General features: G+C 38.1%; 1 protein-coding gene and 3 long non-coding RNA genes across 5 annotated transcripts in view; 3 read left to right on the top strand and 1 right to left on the bottom strand.

Annotated features, from left to right (window-relative positions):
* The window catches only part of LOC126927590 (uncharacterized), a 31,688-nt gene extending 16,244 nt beyond the window's left edge, over positions 1–15,444 (bottom strand). The window contains exon 1 of the long non-coding RNA XR_007715671.1: positions 15,344–15,444. This is a non-coding gene — a long non-coding RNA (uncharacterized LOC126927590). The remainder of the gene's footprint in view (positions 1–15,343) is intronic.
* Positions 1–21,207, top strand: part of LOC126927581 (A disintegrin and metalloproteinase with thrombospondin motifs 3-like) — a 239,304-nt gene that overhangs the window by 214,394 nt on the left and 3,703 nt on the right. The window lies entirely within an intron of this gene.
* LOC126927582 (uncharacterized) overlaps positions 1–21,207 on the top strand; it is a 37,873-nt gene that overhangs the window by 15,811 nt on the left and 855 nt on the right. For both annotated transcript variants that reach the window (XR_007715653.1, XR_007715654.1), the window contains exons 2-4: positions 19,871–20,113; positions 20,187–20,399; positions 21,054–21,178. This is a non-coding gene — a long non-coding RNA (uncharacterized LOC126927582). The remainder of the gene's footprint in view (positions 1–19,870; positions 20,114–20,186; positions 20,400–21,053; positions 21,179–21,207) is intronic.
* On the top strand, positions 5,362–7,415 carry LOC126927585 (uncharacterized). The gene is made up of 2 exons (XR_007715658.1): positions 5,362–6,274; positions 6,791–7,415. It is a non-coding gene; the product is annotated as an uncharacterized LOC126927585 (long non-coding RNA).

Here is a 21,207-nt window from a genome sequence, read left to right as displayed (position 1 = left end):
CTGGACGGTCAGACATTAAAGTACGTCGCGCGGACCTTTTCACGCGACGTAACAGAGATTATTTACCTTTTCGGTTGTAATCATGGAGTCTTCCGTGGACTCCAGTATTGAAAATCTATTGTAGGTGGTCACCTGGATGGCTGATGGTTTAGTTTGACTCTCGTTTACATTTGTCTTGGTTGGTTCGAGCTTTCGTTTTTTCGTGTGATGGTCGTTTACGAGGATAGATGTGTTGCCCTCTTGCCACGGGGGAGGAAAAATGGCGGTGTTATAATTTAGCTCCGGGGAGCCTGTTGGGAATGATAGAGCCATCATCGAGCTAGTTAATTCAGTGTGAAAGAACTAGTCGAGAGGCTGTTAACCCCTGGCTAGGTTAGTTGGATTCGCTTTCGACAGATGGGCGTCACGTGGAATTTTGTGAACTTCACAGGGCACTGGACACACGTCTGCACGTCTCGGCACTCAGCAGCAACTGGATGGTCACGTGCTGCTTTGTGAACATTGCCGGGCACTGGACACACGTCTGCACGCCTCGGCACTCACGAACGAACTGGATAATGTATGTGATAATGTATTTTTAGTGTATCCTGTTAGCTTAACAAAACATAACGTTGTTCAACGTTTGCATAATATATTTAAAGAAAAAGATTGATCGTACTTTCTGATCTGAAAAAATAGCTCTGTTTATACATTATACATTATACATGGGAATTAACATTATGTATGGGAATTAACTAGTGTCTATATAGTTTCACACTGACAAAATAGTTTCGAGTTACTTAAAAATAGTTGCTTGATTCAAGCAACTGTACGCGTTAACAAAATAATTCCAACTTACTTGAAAATAGTTGCCTGATTCAAGCAACTGTACGCGTTAACAAAATAGCTTCGAGTTATTTGAAAATACTTGCTTCACTCAACTGCACACATTAATAAAATAGTTTCAAGTTACTTGAAAATAGTTGCTTGATTGAGGTAACTTGACCAATCTGAATCATCATAAAAACTTGGAAGGATATTTCAGGCAAAATTACAGGTTCACATTGGCAAAATGATTTTAACTTACTTGAAAATAGTTGCTTGATTCAGGTAACTTGAGCAATCTGAAACATCATAAAAACTTGGAAGGATATTTCAAGCAAAATTACAGGTTCACATTGGCAAAATGATTCTAACTTACTTGAAAATAGTTGCTTGATTCAAGCAACTGTACACGTTAACAAAATAGTTTCAAGTAACTTGAAAATAGTTGCTTGATTCAGGTAACTTGACCAATCTGAATCATCATATAAACTTGGAAGGATATTTCAAGCAAAATTACAGATTCACATTGGTAAAATAATAGGTTCACATTGACAAAATGGTTTCGAATTGCTTGAATTCAAATCGTTTGACGAAGCAACATGACTAATCTGAATAGTTTAATTGTCATCTTTATCCAAGACTCGCATAGTCAATCGAGCCATTCGGAAATCACATTGACCAACTCCAAAATTGAAAAGTAGAGAAAAGTAATTACAAGTATCGCAAGTGGTGAGACAATATGCGATAAAAATGAAAAGATGAGCGTGGCGTTAAGCTCTAAGGAACTAGAGGTTTTGTGAGAATCAATCGTGTACTTGGACGATGAAATTGCGAAATTATGAGATTGTCCAAAGATGAAGTTGGTCAATTTGACTTTCGCCAAGCTCGATCGTCACTACGACAGTTCTCGCGTATCGAAACTATCTTGATGTTTGTGTCGACAGGTGAGACGAATGAGCGATCGTGGCGGAGAAGGATCAGGACATTCGGTCGTTACGATGGAATCAGTGTTACCGACTTTATTTGGCCGTCGCGAATCAGTCGCCTGTTTTCCTTTTGGAGGCGTGACGAGAATATTGCCAAATCGTCGAGACCCAGCGTCCAGAATGTCCGCACCACTGAGCGGTAGAGGAAATACGCACTATCTTCGGTTGGACATTATGGACGACATCCCATACCTAAGAGCGAGGGAGGTAAGGATCTTTCGTTTATTTTTGTTGACTATTCAGATTAGTCATGTTGCTTCGTCAAACGATTTGAATTCAAGCAATTCGAAACCATTTTGTCAATGTGAACCTATTATTTTACCAATGTGAATCTGTAATTTTGCTTGAAATATCCTTCCAAGTTTTTATGATGATTCAGATTGGTCAAGTTACCTGAATCAAGCAACTATTTTCAAGTTACTTGAAACTATTTTGTTAACGTGTACAGTTGCTTGAATCAAGCAACTATTTTCAAGTAAGTTAGAATCATTTTGCCAATGTGAACCTGTAATTTTGCTTGAAATATCCTTCCAAGTTTTTATGATGTTTCAGATTGCTCAAGTTACCTGAATCAAGCAACTATTTTCAAGTAAGTTAAAATCATTTTGCCAATGTGAACCTGTAATTTTGCCTGAAATATCCTTCCAAGTTTTTATGATGATTCAGATTGGTCAAGTTACCTCAATCAAGCAACTATTTTCAAGTAACTTGAAACTATTTTATTAATGTGTGCAGTTGAGTGAAGCAAGTATTTTCAAATAACTTGAAGCTATTTTGTTAACGCGTACAGTTGCTTGAATCAAGCAACTATTTTCAAGTAAGTTGGAACTATTTTGTTAACGCGTACAGTTTTTTTTTAATTTATTTATTAAAATTCACAATTCGTCCAATTTGGACATTTGGTGGAATTTTTTAACGGTTAAATTAGCATGTTTGTGGCTACCCCCAGCGGGGTACCATCCTCGTGTTTGTTAGATTATGTCCTTTATAAGGTCTGCTGGGTGCTTCCTTTTTAGCCTTCTGTCCATGTTTATGGTATTGTATGTTTCCGCAGCTAGCCGGTTTGGGTGTGTTGCTATTCTTGATTTGTATTTCTCGGAGTATCTGCTAATGTCTTCCTTGACCGTTGGCATTCCCAGGTCCCTCCGTATATCTTCGTTTCTGACGTACCAAGGTCCGTTTACTATTGTTCTGAGGATTTTAGCCTGTATTACCTCTATTTTGTTTATATGGCTCATTGCTGCTGTCCCCCATAATGGTATTCCGTACGTCCAGATTGGTTTTATGATCGTTTTATATATTTTTAATTTATTTTCTATGTTTAGTTTGGATTTTCGGCTTGTTAGCCAATGCATTTGTCTCCTTGTTTTCTGTATTTTTTCTACTATTGATTTGATGTGTAGTTTCCATGTGAGTTGTGTATCTAAGTGGAGTCCTAGGTATTTGACATGCTTTGTTTGCGTTATATGCGTGCCGTTTAATAGGATGTTTGGTGGTATCTTTTTTCGTAGCGTGAATGTAATATGGTTGCATTTATTGGGCTTCGCCTTTATTTGTTTTTCTTGTAGCCAATTTTCTATTTTTATGATATGTTCTTGTAGTATTTTGACTGCCGTTTCTGGGTTAGTATGCCTGACTAGTATAGCTGTGTCGTCCGCGAATGTCAATACTGTGCTGTTGGTAGTTGTTGGTATGTTCGCCGTATATAATGTGTATAGTATTGGGCCTAGGACGCTTCCTTGTGGTACCCCGGCCTTGATGTCTTTAACTTGAGAATGTGTGTCCTTGATTTTTATTACCAAGGTTCTGCTGCTTAGGTAGGATTTTATTAATTGGTGTATTTGCTCCGGGAATTGTTTCCTAATTGTTTGTAGTAGACTTTCATGGTTAATTTTATCGAATGCTTTCCCTATGTCTATAAAGAGGGCTGTGCAGTATTCCTTGTTTTCTAGTGCTACTATTATTTCGTTTATAAGCCTGTACATTTGCTCTATCGTGGAGTGTTTGTTTCCGAAACCAAAGTTCCCAGTTGTGTCCTCCAGCTTTCAGTAGATTTGTTTGGTACCTCCTTTTTGCTGTTTTTCCTAGGTACTTTCTCAAACCTTTGACTTTTTCCTCATCGCTTTTTATTTTGTATTTTTTGCATTCCTCTTCATACTCTGATATCCAGTTTGTAGCTTTCTCAGTTCCTTCAAATCAGAGATTTTTTTTAAAAATATTAAAGGACGCCAACGTATATTCGTCTCACAAGAGTTTGGCGAGCATATCATAAAGACGGTGCATGATTTCTTTGGCCATGTTGGAAGGAATCACATATTGAAAAAAATCCGACCCTTTTATTATTTCAAAAATATGGACCGAATTGTCGACAAATTCTGCAAACAATGCGAAACCTGCATTAGGAATAAAAGCAGAACGAGAAGACCGATCGGGCTTATGTGGAGACTAGGACCAGCGAGGAAACCGTTTGAAATAATGTCATTCGATACGGTCCGAGGTTTTTCCAACAACAACTCACCAAAGAAGTATATGCATATACTCATAAATCACTTTTCAAGGGCTGTTTTTATGTCCACATCGAAAACACAACGCGCGGAAGATATCATAAAACTTATAAACTCGACAGGAGAAACTGACTCCATAAAAATTATCCTTGCAGACCGATACCCAGCGATGACATCCAAGGAAATTCAAGAGTACGCGAGAGAGAAAAACATTAAATTAATTTTCACCTCGACAGACTGTCCATCCTCCAATGGACTAAACGAGAGGGTAAATCAAACATTAGTAAACAGAATCAGATGCAAGATCAATTCGAAAAAAAAAAGAAACTGGACAAAGATCGCAGAAAAAAGCGTAGAAGAATACAATCACACCAGACACAGTGTAACGGGATTTGCCCCAAATCACTTACTGTATGGGAAAATGATCGAAATCATCTCTAAGGGAATAACAGAGAAGAAGATAAACTTAAAAAGAGACAGAGAAGAAGCATTTAAAATTTCAGCAAGAAATTTCGAAATCAACAAACAAAAATATGACAAAAAAAGACGAGAACACGAGTTTAAAATTGGTGATACGGTCTTCACCCACAACGGAAACAGAATGAATAGAAATAAGCTGGAAGAAATTAGGAAAGGACCTTTCAAAATTTTGAGAAAGATTTCAAACTCTATATATGAAGTGGATAACGGTAACCGGAGATCTGAAGGGAATTTCTTCAAACTGGCCCGGAAAAACGACCGAACAGAAAGGAAGTCGATCGAAGAGCTTCCGTTCCAACAGCTTCGACGTGTCGACATTGCACGGAGCTAAAAGTAAGCTTAGCGGATCCTCGAAAGCCGCTATTTCGACCTTTATGGCACCGTCGAATTGGTTCACGAAGAGACACCAACCGATGTCGAAGAAGCCGGAAGATTTAGTAACGGCCAGTTTAAGTCTCAAGTTCGATAAATCGAAGGTAGTGAAGGCGGTGAAGGAAACGTTGGGTAAAAAGTCCCCTAATAGCGAGGTCAAACACAAAGTCGTATGGGACAACACTAGTGGAACCAAAGTGGACGCTCAGGTAAGTTGTATTTCTCGTTACGATATCGTTTCTTGTTTAAGAGCCATCGTAGGTGAAAGGGGGAATGAAAAAGAAAATCGTAAATCGTAAAATCTCTTCCAGAGAATGCACTTTATCGTAAAAATTAATAAAGTCAACAACAACGTGAAATTAAATAATTGTTGTTTGATATTCTGTATTATCGATATAGGTGAAACGTGGAGAAGATAATTTGCAATCATTGCGGACAATATCGCAGTGACATTATTATCAATCGGTAATATTAAAGATAAAATTCATATGGGATGAAAACAGAGCGTCAAAAGTGGTTATTTTTCGATCTTCTTGCGAAGGGAAAATTCCTGCAAAATGTTTAAGAACGGCTCTCAACAAGGAATGAAAAATGTTATTACAGTTCCATTTTCGTGTTCGTTTTTTTTTTCTACATGATCCATGTGAAATAATTCTTCAGATGCTCTGCTGGTAAATGAATCGACGTTTGTAATAGATGAAATATGAAGTACAGCGAGATCGTTGTTGGCTATTGTTCTACACCGATATCGACAAAATAATTCTTCGACAACTCTATTGATAAATCAATTGTAGTTTGAAATCAGACGAATCTGAAGTACCATCAGTTTGTTGCTACGAGAACAATAGCCACCAACGATCTCGCAGTAATTCGGATTCGTTCGATTTTAAACTTCAATTGTTTTATCGACAGAATCTCTGAATAATTATTTTGCTGGTAAATTCTGCTGGTATATCGATTAGAGTTTGGAATCGAGCAAATACGAAGTACAAGATGGCTATTGTTCTCACGTAGCAACAGTCTGATAGTATTTCAGATTCGCTTGATTTCAAACTTAGTTCCCTTGGTTTAATTACTGATTTATCAGCTGGATCAAAATTTAAAGAAAATGAAGATCAAGTGTAGCGCGTAAGTTTGACCTCTGCTTAATTTTTTCATCTCTACACTCATCTTTTTCAACTTCCATGTCACATTTCGTATAAATGCTAATAATTCTTTGTTTTTTTTTTTTGATAAATTCTCTTAAACGTCGCACAAGAATTTTTCGTTCGCGAGGAGGTGCAAAAATGGCCACTTTTTGACTTAGGTCAAAATTTGCAAATTTGGGGTTAGCCCCAACTTAACCACACTTTTAATCCAACATGAATTTTATTTTAATATTACTGACCTCTGATGGTGGATCTGCGATACTGTACTTAATGATTGTAAACTATCTTATCGAGACTTCTCATCTATATTAATAATATAGGAATGTTAAATATTATTTTGAATATTAGGAATATTAAATAACAGTTAAATACTTTTAACTGTTTATAATAATTTACTATTACGTATTTTAACGCGAAATCTCGTTTCATAAAAATTTTCATTCAAATACGTAAATACATAATATTCATAAATTTATAAGAACAATTTTGTCCGTAGGTATTTGGTAGCGCAATTGAGAAGATGTTAACGGCGCAAAAGGGAAACGATACGGGGGCTTCCGGGTCGAGCGGAAAGCCCTCGGTATCTCCGAACAAACCAATGTCAGGCAAAGTGACAAATTGGTTTTCAAATATCAAGAATCAAAATCGGAATCAGACGGAATTCAGCGAACCGTCTCTCTGTTCTTCCCTAAAGGACCTATTCAAGAAGTAATGGGGAAGAACAAATGCTAATAAATGTTAAGTGTCTCTAGTTTAATTAACACTTCTTTATCTTTATCTTTATTAACACTTATTTATTTAAGAATTTATTCAGAGATTAACACGACCTAATAGATGACTGACAATCTGGTGTAATTCAAATTAACGAGCTATACTTTCCTTGTACTTTCTTATTGCTATACCTCTACAATATTCTTTTATCGTATCTGTCGATTTTAATCTCACACAAATATATAATAAATGTGTATACAGTAGTTGACGAAAATATTAGATAGAAGATTTTTGCGAATATATATTATGTGTGTTAGTGTTTTTCTTCACTTCACTTCAATGTAACGAGACGTGTCTATCATGATTACACCGGTAAAAATTGAGACTAATTTGGAAATATATATATGGAAGCTAGAAGATGCTTATTGCAGACGTACACATAGCAAAAAACTAATGTACAATGTAAAGAGTATTTTTAAACATGTGATTGATTAGGGGTAAAAATGCTCCTACTAAAAATATTGTGACTTATTTATACAATACATAATTAACTGTCCAAATACCGATGGTAATCAATAAGCATCTTATAATTCCTATTTACATTTGTTTCAAAAGTTTCTTTCGTTTCATAAGGAAATAATAGATGCACGACACTTTTTGTTTTATATTATTCTATCGATTTATGTATGATCTATTTTGTAGTAATAGAACAAAACGAAAGAAACTTTTGAGACAGCCTAATGCATCTTGAAATTCATGAAAAGCTTCAACAAAATATTCATGGAAAGTTTCTGTAAGCGTCCGAGTACTTTCGTGAGCCGTTATATGTATAATAATTCGTTACAATGTTAGTGATAGCTTGGAAAGTGAACTATTTTTATTATACATCTTTTTACTTTCCATATTACGCTCATAGATACTTTAAAACGCCGCGATACTAACTCTTATCTATCATGTTTACGAATGCCTATAATTTGTGAAACCGCTTCTGATTTTACGGAAATTTTGCAGTTGCTTGATGAATGAAACAGATTTGTTAAGAGAATCACATGTTATAGATACCTGAACTGTGATTTATTTAATATATCTTTTCTGATTTGTTATCCTGCAACATTTCCATGTTTTACGAAGCTTTAAATTAAATTTCACAAGTTTATTTTCCTTAAGCTAAAGACGATGCTGGTGAAATATTTATTTCTGAAGTAAAAAGTAAAAATATAGCTTACATATTGCTTGTATTTAATCATGTATTACGATTAATCCTGTTGCGATACTCGTATATTTCAGTTAGGCTCTGGTTTTAGTAAACAAGAAAGATTTATAATATCTTAAGAAGATGTTTAGCATGAAATCATGCTAATAAGAAGTTTTTCATGTTTTTCTTCAGGCTTAAAATATTTTTCAATGTTGTGAAAAAATTGGGTTGAAAATGAATAAAAGGGTGCAACAGGGTATTTAAACAAACTAATATCTCTTATATGAATAAGTCGAGTGATATGCTGTAAATTATTTTCACAAAAAGACACCCATTTTTATTATTGTTTTCTAAACAAAATTCAATATGATTTGTTATACCTGTAATAGGAAGTTTCTTTAACTAACATTTAGTTATCGATCCTATTTTTATTGAAGTTTAACAATACTGTTCAATGTTAATAATTATTAATTTACAAGTGAAGGGTAATTCCAACGAAGAAAGATATCATTTGCAAACAAATAGTTTCAGATAAAATCAGCATTGGTACTGTAAATTTAAGATATTATAAATCTAATATGTATTGTATCGCAAAGCGGGATTCATGATGAAAAATTAAATATAAAAGTCCATGAAATTTTGCAAATTTAAGCATCTCAGTTGATACAGCTTTAATAAATGTGAACAAAAGTTTAGTCTATCTCTATATTTAAATAACGCATGATATTTAATTCTACAGTATAATTAAACAAAGATTCGAAGCTGAAAATTTCGAAATATAATTGAACAATATATCGTACAATAAATGTTATATGATGTTCTGTAAAGGAGAATTGCATTTTTATGAAGAGGATCAAAGATAAAGGAGATTTTTGTTGAACGATACGACCGTTTCGAAATTCCATTTTGATCTTGTGTATGTATAGTGTATCTCGTACAAAAGATATTACAACAAGCGTCCAGTCATAATGTGAAACATTAATCAAAATTTCTAATCTCGAGTGTTTCAAGCCCCAGAACTCATCTTAATAAATATAAGAAGGACAGATTAAATTCAATCTGATTTTTCTAATTTTCTCGTTAATAATTAAATATGAGCATCAATCAATCAATAGTTCATAATGCACGGTATAATGCGTATATAACATTCATCTGATTTCAATTAACTTACGTTTAAGCAAAATAATTATTCGAACTGGTTTATCATTCACATTATTACACATTTTAATTGTATATATATCTAGTACAACATAGAAAGGATGTTTTAGGATTATGAGTATTCCTTTAATTTTTAAGAAGAACAATAAGTATGCATAGTATTTCTTTTATCTCATATTCTAATTTCACCACATTGAATTTTCTAAAGAAAGATGATCTATTTATTTTAGATAACGCAAATCCTTTATTTTAGATATGCAAAGTCAAATATATTTTTGTCAATAAAGACACAAAAAATCTTAGATGTCTAAATGTCAGCTTTAAGAACAGTAGACTTGCCTGCCTTCAAACTTAAATGTCCTTTCCAGTAGTAAAACTTAAAATGACATTAACAACGGCAGTAATATTTACGCCTACAGATGGAGGATATTAGACTTCGATTAAAATACAAGTAGCTCAATAAATATGTGTCTAAGTACGATGGTTAAAGAATAACGATTCGTCATTCTTTATTCCAGCGCTTAATGCTATCCTTCTTTCAACAAATACAATCCTAGAACAATGCCGCTGAAGAGAAATGTTATGCGTGAATTTATTTGCCTTTGCGGGACGAAGGTTTATTAAATTATTAAATGAAAATATTAAATGAAAATGAATATGTATAATTGTGTGTATAAAAATTGATATATGTATGTATGTATAAAATATATATATGTATGTATATATATATGTCGGGTTGGCGTTAAGATTAGAGTTAGGGATAAGGGCGTGAAACGAATCCCTATTGGCGCTAGACGTGATCGTTATGCAATAGAGGAGATATTTACTAGTGCAAATATGACTATGATGGAATTGGACAAGTAATCGCGATAATTAGATACTCGAGAAGCAAATGACGATGATCCTAGGCTCAATAACGAATCCGCGGTCAACGGGATGACGAACTTTACCCTTCGTTAGCGTCTAAGTTACACTGTATGTTAGAGCAAGGGGCAATTATTACGTATACGAAAGACAGGTCGATTGCCGATGAGATCGCACTAGAGTGAGTGGCTCTCCGTCGCGGTGACGCTGTCGAAGAAATCTATGATGGGTGTGCCTAAGGGAACGAGATCTCGGAGTCGTCATCGACTCCAGTCGGAGGTTCGGTGCGCATATCGAGATGGTGTGTAATAGAGCCGACAAGTTAATAGGAGCCCTTAGGGGAATTCTACCCAACATCAACGGGCCGCCCAGCTTGGCTCGTAGGCTCTACTACAACGTGTGGGAGTCCATCGTAACTTACGGAGCACCGGTGTGGGCTAGAGCAGCGAATACCGATAAGAACAGGAAAAAGCTGAAACGAGCACAACGAACGGCCCTGTGCATAACAACGACGGCATACCGTACCGTCTCCCACGCGGCACTTTGCGTGTTGACCGGGAATCTCCCGATTTGCATAAGGATAAAGATGCTCGGAGAGACCTACGAGAGGAACAAGATCCATGGGTCCAGGATTGGCACGGATGACGGCAGCAAGCTGAAGGAGGAACTGGAGGCGATTCGCAAGAAGGCCCAAGAGGACTGTCAGAAGGAGTGGAACAACTACAAAAAGGAAAATATCACAAAGAAATTAATACCGAGTGCGCTGCTATTTACCAAAAAGAAGATGGACATCGATCACCACACCATGCAGCTGCTAACCGGGCATGGGAGCTTCGATGTCTATAGGAAAAGGATTGGCAGGGACAGCGACAGCAACTGTCTCGACTGTGGAGATTCGAACGACGATGCAGAGCACGCCCTCTTCGCGTGCCCGAAGTGGACGGACAGAAGGATCGAGCTGGAGAACGCTCTGGGCGGGAAGATAGACGTGGGCAATCTGATCGCCACGGTGACCGCCAAGGACGAGAGCTGGAACAAATTCAGGCAATTCTGCAAGACCGTCATGTGTCACAGGAGGGTGACAGCGAAGGCCTGGGAAGAGGCAAGGAGGAGAACGAGCGAAACAACAACTACGTGGAGCAATGAGGGCAAGAACACGAAACAACGAAAAACCGCAGAAGGAGACCAGTCCAGTATTCTGAACTGGCTGAGAGGACGACATGAGCAGTAACTGCCCGAAGAAGTAGATACAACGGGGCACGAAAGGACAACCCTGATGACTGCCGACAGGTTTTACCGGGGTTGTCTGCCCTCTAAGCGGAGGAAGAAGGAGGAGGGGTTTTTAGTGGGTATGGCAACGACAACCGACCGACTCCCACATAACCCAGTGATGCGGGTCACTGGGCATGCGTAATTGCATTTTCCGCTCCCCACGCAAAAAGAAAGACACGAGATCATCGGATTCGCGGAGAAAAGTCTCCGTTCGAAGGGTGTGGGAAATTGACGTTGCTGTTAATTGGTCAATTTCCATGTTGGTGGTTAGAGAAAGATATTAGCTGTCCTTGGGAAAAGTTGCTAGCGGGAAGCGTCGTTCGTGGAAGGATAGATTTCTCTTATCTTCCCGTAGTTGGGGCACAGGCCATTTGTCTATTTGAGAGACTTTGTGTAATTGAAATTTAATATTCGTAGCGGGTCCTCGCCCAGCTAAACATATACTGCGAAGATGCGTTGGCATCTGGCAATCGTCTTACCCGAAGGACAAAGTCTGCGTGTGGCGAGCCACGGGACAGAAATCGTTGAAATGTTTACCGTCGTGCCCCGTCCCAAGTATTTTTTTTTTATGGAAAGCTATAGAGTTACTTCATGCCTTTGTTAGATAAAACGTTCATCCCTTGACCGCGACTACGTTCGGCGACCGGTTGTCGCCTCGAGCCCGAGCTCACTATCATAAATCTCAAATAAATACAGTCGGATCGAATGACAACAGTTTCTTAATACGGCTATGGTGAAATCTAAATTTCAATACTAGGGGTCTTCCCAAAGTTCCAAAGGGAACGTTCCGGTATTCTTTCATCTCCGACATATATATATATTATTATAATGACTTATTTTAATAATGACTTAATTTGTATAGTAAAAACAGCTAAAATCTCATGTAAGATTGTTGGGATGTTACGTGATATTTCTGTTGCATCATTGATTATCGTTATACTTTGAAAAATAATTAAGGAAGCGAACAATGCGTGGACGATTATGGCAGTTTTATTAATAAACGAACGTTTAGTAGAGAATATGGATTTATTGGATAAGTAAATGTTTCATTATATGTAACTGCTACATGCAGAATAATATGTTGTTACATGTATGAACTAAAGTTGATGTAATACTCATATTGTATTTATGGTTTCAAAGAATTAATAAAATCTGCTGAGATTCAAACGTATGCTCTCCCTTTTATTCTATGAGAATTAAACATTTAGAAGATTTTATGAAAATGCACTAAACAATCAGAAGCATCTGTTTCTCCTTTTCTTTTTCTTTTTTTTTTTTTTTTTTTTTTTTAATATGTTGATTGCCACCCGATTTTTATACTTATTTTGACTTGGATAGATAGAATAAGCGTACCATACCAAGACATTTCATTCTTGCAAAATATTCTAGTCTATTTGCGTACGTGCTCATAATCTTGGCTGATAACCGCCATTCGCTATATACATCGTTGGTATCGACGTCAAAGGATTAACACAGACAAATACACAATCCATACAATCCGATTTGATTGATTTTAGATCTTGCATCAAACAGATCTCTATATAAAAAGATAATTTCTGATTCTAAACATTTGTATTACGTTCATCTAATTATTAGGATATTAGATATATTATAAAGGAAGATATTATGTATTAAATAATCTGCCTCTTCTTCCGCTTTGAAATCCTCTACAAACGCCATTTATAGTCGTTCAACTTTTCAGCTCACAGAAAAAAACATTACGCGTATTCCTAGCAATCGCCCAAAGACTCGAACGTGTGCTTCGATAAAGCTCGCTTAACTTTCATCGACACGTCGATAACTTTGCGTTCCAAGATGTTATTACGCCCTAGAATCCCTAACATAATTTTAGAACCAGAATTTCTGTGCAAAACAATTCCATCGCTTTGTCACGCTTAACGGCTCAATCATCGAAACATGTATCATTTTTTTTTTATTTTTATTTATTAGAATATTTACAATCAATTCTCGTTGAGAATTTTCAGTAACCTAGTTTGGCGTGATACAATGACATGGATTATAATAGTTTTATATTGTTGGTTCTGGTAGAAACTAAGGATTTAATCTAGAGGGTATTTTCTTTTTAGTCTGCGGATCTGGTCCGTCGTGTCCAGTAGTTGGGTGACTAGTGGGTTGTGGTGGTTGTTGACTCTTGTGTTATATCTGCTTCTGGACTTGTGTATTTCATCTTTGACTGTAGGTATCTTGAGGTCACGGTGGATTGTTTCGTTGGTAACATACCAGGGTGCATTTAATAGAGATCTTAGCGTTTTCGATTGGAAGCGTTGGAGTATTTCAATGTTGGAGTTACTTGCTGTTCCCCATAGTTGGATTCCGTAGGTCCAGACAGGTTTTATTACGGCCTCGTAGAGGGTTATTTTGTTTTGTATGTTTAGTTTGGAGCGTCGGCCCGTGAGCCAATAGAATTTTCTTAGTTTTTCCTTTAGTTGCTTTGTTTTTTCGGAGATATGTTTTTTCCAAGTTAGTCTCCTGTCCAGGGTCATGCCCAGGTATCTTACGGAGTCCTTGCTTGGGATTATTGCGTTGTTAATGGTGACCTGGGGGCAGGTTTGTCTTCTTCTTTGTTTGTCATCCCTCAATATCCCCACTACCCTGTAGGCGTACGTGACCGTTGTCACACTTCTAGGACATTCGGTGGAAGGACCGTTAGGATACAGATGACTCATTAGGCACTTCGGCGATATACATTGTCGCCAAGGCCGCCACATCTCTATCTCCATCATCGGTCCATCGGATTTGAAGTATGCCGGTCGTGACAAGAGCAAGGTCGTTCAAGATGAAATCCTCGGCCCTTGTTAAATCGTCTCGGTCGGGGTCGAACAATGCGTTCGCCAGCATCCTCGTTTCTCGGTGATTGCACATAAAGCTGCCATTACTAGAACTTCAGTGGGCGGTAAGCGCTGGTGCTTTTTTCAGTCTCGCGTTCGCGCTTACTCTTACGCACAGTTCGCCGCTGCACTCGCGTGCGTTTGCAGCTGCGTTCATCCGTCTATGTGGCTGCCAGTCGTAGCACGAAGCTCGTTCATCGCGTTTACTCCACTTTATCGTCGAAACCTTCTGTCCGGGGGTATCGCGATCGACCCGAGATCCGATCGATCGTCTTATCCTTCCGTCCTTTTCGCGAAAGTCGTTCGAATTTGTGTGACGCGCGCGTGGAAAATACTGGCGCGAATCTTCGAGTTAGTGAGAATCTTTGGCTCGAATTTAATGATTCGTTCGCGTGGGAATCGCACGGCGTGGCGTGCGATTGTCGCGATCGCTCTTATCGCTCGCTCCACTTACGTTCCGCTTCGTTCTACCGACTACTAGTTTGCTGCATTCCCGGTTACTTTACTAGTGGTGAATCGTTAATCGACGCGAGTTACCGCCGACGAGTTTGTTACGATACGCAAGTACAGTGGAAAAAGGAGTTTAGCGAAACAGTTTCGTAAAGCTAAACGATTGGACGAATCGAAAGGAATTGGAAGTCGTTCTAAGAATTCTGTTCGAAGACAGCTTTGAGAAGGCGAACGGCGATTGAAAAAAGAAGAAATTGAAAGACGTCGAAGGAAATCGAGAAACGTTCGAATTCAACGAGGCAGTTTCGTACGCCTAGAGAGGATGATCGAAGGAAATTGAGAAAGATTCGTCTGTAATTTAAGATTCTGTATCAATTTGGTATAAATAGGTCGAGCAAATATTCACGGTTAATCTTTTCGATAAAACACTACCTACAAAACCACTGCATTCTATGATTTCATTTCATCTCTGGTGTACCGTAGAATCGTTCCCTTTTCCATTATTTCGATCGATTAAACAACACCCTGTGTATTAAAACCAACGATTCACCTTCGTATTACTTCCGCGCGAGCTACGTGATAAAGCGCGAGACATTGAAAATGTTAGAACGCGAGAGTATCGTCGCATCCGCGTCTATATGACACGGCGTTTCGAAAGCGTTACGAACCGGCGAAATGAAATGAGAATATCGGGTCTGCGAATTAGCTGCTTTCATCGCGATAACTACGTCTGCGAGTGAACGAGCATGCCTGGCAAGTTTTGGGTAGCCAGAAAATCCTATTGAAATTTCGATCAAAGCGCGCGAGACATGACGCGATCGAAACTTCCCAGTTTTCTCCTCGCCACGTGGCTGCTCAGCACGATCGCTACTAAGTCGCGAATGAGCGACTTTCTGCAAAGCTTGCAGGAGTACGAGATCGTTTACCCTCGAGTGATCCCGAATGAGAGCGCGCGGAACAGAAGATCGACCCACGAAGACCGAGAAACTTGGCGCGAGTATCTCCACTAAGAGCCGGTGTTCCTCGAGATCAGCAACTGGACCTTAAGGACCATGGCCAACGATCGATTGATACTGTCGTCGAATTTCACCGTGAATTGGGTGCGTCAGGGTAAAACCAAGTCCGAGCGACGTAACGCCAAGGCGAACTGCGATCTTCGACAAGGTAGCTTGGAAGGAGACGCGAGTTCCTTCGTCGTCGTGACGATATGCGAAGAAGAAGTGTACGCCTTGATGTTGATCGGGCAGAGATCGTTCTTCGTTCAGCCGCTGACGAATGGCCAGCATGTGATGTTTCAGCCGAAAAACGAAAAGTGGTGGTCGATCAGGAATAATTCGAGCTTCGTGTCTGTGAATCCGGAAAATCCTGCAGGTGAGAAGGATCGTTATCGCGATGGCTTTTCATCTTTCGTTAGACGGTTGGATGTAGGTGATTGGTTGATCGATTTACCGACTTCCTTGCCAATTATGTTATAAGCTTCTTACTTTGCGATCCGCCGTTAATTGCTTCTTCTATTCTAAAATTGACTCTGATCGTGATACTGTAAGAACTGATAGCGTCGATATGATAACACCATACATAGAGTATGAGAGTAATCGTAGTACAAACGAATATATATATATTCGGTTTAATAAATTTAATTTAATAAATTTAAACCGTCAAACAGGAAGGGCTTAATCTGCAGGCAAAAAGAATAAAAAGAAATAATCATTTACAAAGCGAACGACCATTAGCTAATTCCAATTTGAAAATATAGCTAAAGTCAAAGTCATTTTGAACAAATGTTTCCTGTACGCGTTACCGTTTGGCATGGACGAACGTCTCGGACGTTGATGTCCGTACATTTATATATATATATGTCGGAGATGAAAGAGCACCGGAGCCTTCTCCTCGGAATTTTGGGAAGACACCTAGTACTGTAATTTAGATTTCACCATAGCCGTATTAAGAAAACCGTTGTCATTCGATCCGACTGTACTTATTCGAGATTTATGATAGTGAGCTCGGGCTCGAGGCGACAACCAGTCGCCGAACGTAGTCGCGGTCAAGGGGATGAACGTTTTGTTTAACCAAGGCAGGAAGTAACTCTATAACTCTCCTTAAAAGAAATGCTTGGGACAGGGTGCGATGGTAAATGTCTCAATGGTTTCTGTCCCGTGGCTCGCCACACGCAGACTATGCTTCGAGTAAGACGATTACCAGATGTTGATGTGTCTCCACAGTACATGTTCGGCTAGCCCGAGGACCCGCTATAAATCTTAAGATCTATTTAACGAAAGTCCTTCAAACCGACAAACAAAGGGCGGCCAGCACCCTTCCCCAACCATCAACATGGAAATTGACCAATTAACAGTAACTCCAATTTCCCTCACTTTCCGAATGAAGACTTTTCTCCACGAATCCGATGATCTCGTGCCCTTAGTCACACCCATCATAGTTTTCCTCGACAGCGTCACCGTGATGGAGAGACACACTTTCGTACGATTTGAACGACGATACAAGTAATTCTCCGGTACGTAGTGCTTGTTCTGTGGCGACCTGAATATAACTTAGACTTCCACGAAATATACACGTTCGACATCCCGTTGACCGCGGATTCGTTACCGGACGCGAGGCCATTGTCATAGCGCCGCGAGTATCTAACATTGTGATTAATTACCAACGCTGTAATACCACTCACTTGTGCCAATAAACTCTACCATTGTTACACCGCATCGATGGCCAATATCAACGAAGATTCATCGAACACCTCCACCCCCAATCCTATCGTCCAGCCGACATATATATATATGCATTTCTGATAATCATTTTCAACTCGCACAGGGAAGAAACATCACTGAGGCTACCGCGAATTAAATTCGCGTATCAAGTAACAGGATAGATACGATTCATACGAAGCTTTGCGTCGTTATTCGAGGTAGGAAAAGCTTTAGCAGTGATATCGAGAAAAGCGAAACTACGAAATCATCGCTGTCGTCGAGACAGAAATTGCTGCGAATATCGCGGAAAGCAGAGCGACGGTAAAGAGTATTACAGGAAAAAGTTGTTCGGAATATTAGCCTTGGCAAACATATTTCAAAGCCGTTGAATATGGCGAGATTGTCCGCTTTGTAAATATTTACCGAAAAACATGTCGTATGAAGCTGGGCAATAAACGCGTTTTTCCACAGTTACAAACAAGTATCGTACGTATGAAACAAGTAACGACGAATTTTCCATTTCACAGCACGCGACAATTGACCGTATTATCAGCGTTTCGTCAGAGTTTCAAGAACTGCGTTTTCTTTTCTGTATTTATGGTTTCGCAACTGTAAAACGGAAGGTTTATTCTGGAGATGCGAGTTCGCGTGAACAACTAGCGCAACGAGTAAAAACACGCGGTTTTTGCTACTCGATCGAATTGTTAGCAACTGTGTGTACGAGATCGTATTACTCCCATCGTTGATCGATGTCAGGCTTCTATCCGAGCACACGGACAACGTTCTCCAACGACCAATCAAACATACCAGATAATAATTTTTCATTGTATCATTATTGTAGCTATTAACGACACGGGCTTGTTGTCGCATGATAAAAAGCATGCAACTGCGCTGACACGATAATACAGCGAACTTTTGCACGCTGCGATGGAAAACGCGTCGTTACCTGTTTCGTACGAACGATACTCGTTTGTAATTCTGTAAAGAAACGTCCGTTGACGAACATTATATAAAATTCTTCCTTCTTCTTCTTCTTCTTCTTGTCTGTAAATCAACTCCTTACAATTTGGCGGTTTAAATTTGGCACACCCCGTATATACAGGATGCAACGGAACAACGTCTGAAAGCGAGAACAACGCGAATCCTTGTGGAAAAATGAAGAAAAAGTATAGGATAAAACGTTCTCATTTTCGATTTGGAGAATCGAGTCTGAAAATTTATCAAGTATACTCGAACTGTATCTGAATATCGGTTCGAATAATAAATTTATTTAATTATATAATTAATTTATTACAAAGGAAATACAATCTGGATGTGAATGTTAAATGGAAACAAATTTTGCTAAGTTGAAAATCGATCGTATCGTAATTACCACGACTCGTTGTTTACAGATTAAAAATCTGTTTTACGAATACGAGGAGCTATATATCTACTGTTATTAATCAATTTTTATGAAAAATTTCGTACGATGCGCGGATAAATTCTAATTTGATAAATTGTTGGAAACGTGGAAAATTGAATGCAATAAAATTACGTGGCACGGTTTACACGGTTGCAACTTTATGACCCACTTAGGTCAAGTAGCAATGAAATTTATTGCATATATCGGAAATTCAAGGCACGTAATTGGCAGTTTATAAACAAATTATTTGTTCTCTTAATTAAATTTCCCGCGTCGAAAGCTGTGAAACGTTTTTGTATCGAAATCGAAGAATCCAACATCGCGATCCTATGAATCGAAGAATGCGACGTAAATGTTCGAAGTATGGTTGAGAAACGATAGAAAATTCCAAGTGTTACGCTGTATTTCTCGTTCGATTTAAATCGAAATTTTAATGAGGAACAGCGCCGATTGATATTTAAAAGTGAAACGGTTAAGAGCAACGATACAGGTTTTGTTAAAAGCAATTGGTCTACTTACCTCGCTGTTTAAACGGGTTTGTTTGACGTTACTTTGATCAATTTCCATTGACACTTTTATAGATAGCATTCTTTTTTACGGATGGAAAGCCGTCTGATGGAAATTTGTCTGAAATGTCCGTCGTAAAATTGCATTTTCGCGGGCAACAGAAAACAATGGAATTTTGTACAAAAGCGCAATACTTTAATTAGCGCAAAATTCCATTTTCCCCGCTGGGAAATTGAATTTTCTATTAAAGCGTGATACGTTTAATCAGCGGTGGCGTAATTTCAACAAACTAACAACTGGAATATTGACTTGTCACAATTTTGTGACACCGTATATGTCGTTGATACGTTCCAGTCTGGTCGTATTTACAATTTCAGAAATTTTGCAACTATTTTTTCATTTTATCCGTAACGAGAATAGCGAAGATAAGACAGGCAAACGTGGTAAAACGTTGATAATTCGGTTACAGGGAAATCGAATAAATTTGAAGTTGAAGAAAGTAAGAGAAAGTCGAAACGAAGCAAACGCGATTCCTTAAGCCACGATGTTCAGGGATTTTATAATCTTTCCGGTGACGTCTTCGACGTGGAATACCCAGAAGCTGAGAAATTGATTCTGTACGATGAAAAAGACGATGTCTCCACAGAATACAACGATACAATAGTGGAAGAATTATCGATCGACGTAAATCCTGTTGAGAAATGCTCAGTTGGTATGACCGCTAGTTACTAAAAGGTTACTAGGGTTATGTTGGTACGACTCCTAACGACGCTCTTTTGCCATAGGAGTCGACCACGCCTTAATTGCTAAGACGCATTGGGAGAGTTTAGACGTTTGCTGTGTGATTTGGTGTTTTGTATAAGAGAGAAAATAAAAGGTGTGATAACCAATCCGAGTGGATCCGAGATTGATTATCAACCCCAACCTATATAAAATAACAAATCCCGAGGAAATTGGATACTTCTCTGGTCCTAAATGGCAAAGGAACAGATTATCAAGTAAGTCAAATATTTTTCCAAATGCCATTCTTGTACAATCGTTGCTTTTCTACTTACCACGTACAATATAGCGGTTAATAAATTAACGAATCATCGAATATTACTGAAAGAAAGAAATTGTACTGATATTCCAATCTATCGTGTACAAAAGTAATAATAACAGCATGTAATATAAGAATAGCTTATCTTCAGCCTTAAAAGGAACTCGGTTTACAATTATTCTCCCTATTGCGTTCCACTCTCGCTTCATCTTCTACACGTTCATCTATATTTCGCTGTTTTTAATTTATTTTATTATTCCCTGTCTATTACACATATGTATATTGTCCATTGCACGAATCTTTATCTATCTTGCCTAATTTAATGTAAAAAAATAGAAAAATAGAAAAATTTGCTGGAGGAATACGTTTACCAAAATTTGTCAAGAATTTTAAAGAAATTTGCAGGATGAAATTCACGGTGATACCGAATTGATATTTTTGAAATTATACTTTTGAAATAATTATTTATATCATAATAATTATTCCACGAATACTTGCTCGTAGATATTAATTTATGCTTTTAATAATCATGCGTTTAAGCTATCAAGTCGAGTCGAGTAGACTTTCTAATTTCGTGGAAGATAAGTCGATTTCTAAGATAAGTCATTTCTAGAGAAAAGACCAACTGCTAAGGATTCGCCGCCACGATGGCTAGAGCTTGGAATAGCTGCTGATTACTCCGTGGTAGATTTTCATGGAATTCGAGTACAGCAATATATCTTGGCTCTTTTAAACATCGTAAGTAATACCAAACGAAATTCTGTTAT

The sequence above is a fragment of the Bombus affinis genome, unplaced genomic scaffold (assembly GCF_024516045.1).
Source record: "Bombus affinis isolate iyBomAffi1 unplaced genomic scaffold, iyBomAffi1.2 ctg00000160.1, whole genome shotgun sequence".
NCBI lineage: Eukaryota > Metazoa > Arthropoda > Insecta > Hymenoptera > Apidae > Bombus > Bombus affinis.
Note: the sequence above shows the minus strand (reverse complement) of the source record. Positions and strands in the feature narration are given on the sequence as shown.